Consider the following 3,587-nt stretch of genomic DNA (forward strand, 5'->3'; position numbering starts at 1 on the left):
AAGCTGAACTAGCATATTTCTTGGAATCCAATATGTCTATCTCTGATTTCCTCAAATGATAGTCACAAATAGTCACTAGAACTAATCTTGCACCAGCCTACTTAACTATTTCAAAGCAAACTTGAACACCTAAGTGTTCAACTTTCACTATCCAAGTGAATTCTCATACTGTTGAATCCATGCTGTAACTTAGCAGGATCATGGCATCCGTCAAACGATAACTAGATCCATCATCTGGTAGGTCTCAAACTCTTCTGATGCAAAATGTTCCTAGTTAGAAAATACTTTTCCCAACACAGTTCTATCCACCAAAAAGATCAAGTTTATCTTTTTTAAAAGATATCAAACTGACACTAAGTTATACCTTAACGTAACTATTGCAATGATCTCTAGACTGGGTAAATTTCCATAAACCTCTGAAGTACAAAAGACTTTCAGAATAACATTGGAAACATACTTCAACATGTCAGTTCACGTCTCCCAGTATAAATCATCTCGGTGTCCTGATGAAAAATCGTCATTACTTGACAACCCAAAAATCATAATCCAATTCTTATAGGGAAACTTACCTAATTAAATCTATTACTTGATCATGATCGATAATTACTTTTTTGAAAGAATCAGATAATACTGGTAAAACCTCTCGGTTCTCCCCCAGTAGCACATGCGAAAACTATCCATTCAGAATATACACTTGTCAAGGAATCCTTTCCATGATTATTCTATCCACGGAATCAATATATGTATCTCTGATGAATTCAGACAAAAAGAACTCATCACATCTCTTGGTACTAACCCAGCACCAAGAATAATCTAAAGAAGACTCAAATAAAATTTGAATATTCTCCTGATAGTTATACCCTTTGTTATGGCTGTACATACAATGAGACTGAGGTAAGTCTTCCTATAATGCCAAACTGGGACAGAACAATCTTCTCAGAGTACACCGGCATAAGGTCGCACTTACTATATCATCTCGAAACCCGACAGTCATCAGCATCTTGGTATAACTCATCCCTGAATCTCTGATACTATGCAACATTCCTATCCAGACCAAAATAATTGGTCAAAGAAAAATTTTCATAATTTCACAGAAGCACAACTCAAATACCGAGTCTGCAAGCATCTGATAAATCAATCCAGTGAACACTGATCTAAAATTGGAATTAGATCCCAAAATCCAATTTGAAGGCCATAACTTATCTGCTCAGAATGATTACTTGTCAAGGAAAAATCCATTCCAAGACTTTTCTGACAACAGGACATCTGTATCTCTAACATACGATAACTAAACATTGATACCTCACCTGGTATCTATCCAATCCAAATTTATACCTTGTTGTGACTATTGCCAAATCCCCAGACTGAGTAGCCTTCCCTATATAGTTCCTGGAGCACAAAGGCCTCCAAACAACCTCTGAAGTATGAAAACTTCTAGAGCAATACCGACTAAGGGTCACGCCTTCTCACGTCTAGTCCCGGTCACAGTCCACAACTCTTGGTATTACTTGACCTGGAACCCTCATGAAAATCCATCACAAAGCAACAACCTAAAAAGGTCAAAACAGCCAACTGTTCTAAGGAAATCCACCTAGAACAAATAGTTATGCCTCTTGATTAATCACATCACCCATGGAACTATCCACAGTCAATCGATTAACTAGGTCACCCTAGGAAAAACACCTAGTACTAATCAACTGAAAACATGCATTTTTAGATCCTAATTATACACATGTTTAAACAAATGACTGATATTTATTCAATATAATCAAGATAATCCAAAAGATTACAATTCTTGAACCACCAATCCAGGTTCTATTACAATCTATATTACAATTCCCTATAATACATAACTTAATCAAAATATTACACTGAAAGATGTACAATAAACCATGACTAAGTACATCAAACAACTGAAAATACAACTGATTACAATTGAAATACTGTTTACAACAAAACTTAATACAGTATTTAAATTCTGCAAAAATCTTTCATTCCGTCTACTGATCTTGAACTTGAAGTTTCCCGTCTGCCACTCATGTCAGCAGACCTTCTTCATCGCAAGATCTAAAAGATTAAATCTTGCTAATCTACTGGATCTTTCCAATATTTATGGGTTCCTTATCTGGTAGATAAGACAAAATTTCCCTGACAATCTCTCCAACTACTAGTGAAGAGTCTTTCGGGGTGGCTTCCTTGGTCGAAGCTGAATGGATGGCTACATGTCACACATTCATTCAACCCTGAGAAGCGGCTGACATTGAAAACTGGATCTTTTCTTCCAGCTACATCTTGTTGGGATCCACATAATACGAACTTCTACTACCAACCTTGGCAATGACGATCTTGGAAAAGCCTAGATATCCTGCTATTCCAATTCCTGATACTGTTATCGTCATTGAATCCAACTTGTAATCCAACCAAGGATAACCCAAAAATTAATACTATGTCTCAAAGAATCTTATTGCATGCTCTGATACCATAAATGTAGTGACCTGCACCGTGATCACCTACTAATCAGAGACTTAAGAATGCAATTAAAAATTAAATAACCTTAATTAGAATAAATGCGGAACTTAAAAATAAATCAATACTAGAAAGTAAAGCCTAGTGGTCAACCCTGCCATCCAGCCTTGGTCACCACCTAAACTCCCTGACTTCAGGAATAACAACCTGCATCTGCCCCATTGAATGGGGTAACCAGATAACAGAAAAATAACCTCAAGTGAGCCTAACACGCTCAGTACGAGAGTATGCGCATACACTATTATATGCGCATGAATGCAAATGAACTGGGTACCAAGACACTTAGGTCAAGAAACTAGCTCATAGATTGGGCCCAGGGTATATAGCACGCTGCACCATCGCATCAGGAGGTGGCTCCTATACCAGTGGATAATGGTGAAATGATACTAGTACAAGTGTCCAACCATAACGATGACCTGACATAGGACTTACGTATCCAACCATCCACATACTCGTAGGATGAGCACCCTACTACAGGATACTTCTAAGATAATGGCTCAATATGCTCATGGATGCAACATACAGTCATGACATGTTGTATATAAAGGCATATAAAATATGCAATCACATAATCCATGCAAACACATAATACACGCATACTCAATCTGGATATCTCGAATAATACTTTCGTACCTTAATAAGGCAGATCATAGAAGCTCCCATCTAGGTCCAAGCCTACCATGCTGCACTACAATGCATAAATACCATGCATTATCTAACATTCCAAATATCGCATGACAGGCTCTAAAAGCCTTAATTAAACTATATCCTACTCCCTATTTATTATAGGGAACCAGAGCCATACCTTCGTTTGTCGTCAGCCCGTTGATGTTAAATGCCCCAGAGCCTGGGCATAGCCTAGCTACGACCCCTAGACGTCTTGCCAGAGCTCCGTAGCTCTGCCGCAACTACGAAAATTGTTCGTTATATAAAAAATACTACCTACTCCAACTCTTAAAATAAGAGTACCCAAAAGCTCTTAAAATCTAGCTAACATGGGCCAAGGAAAGGTGAAATGAGCATTTGAAAATGGTGACTCGGACCCCTATTTATTGACGATG

This window comes from Henckelia pumila, chromosome 4 (genome assembly GCF_033568475.1).
Source record: "Henckelia pumila isolate YLH828 chromosome 4, ASM3356847v2, whole genome shotgun sequence".
NCBI lineage: Eukaryota > Viridiplantae > Streptophyta > Magnoliopsida > Lamiales > Gesneriaceae > Henckelia > Henckelia pumila.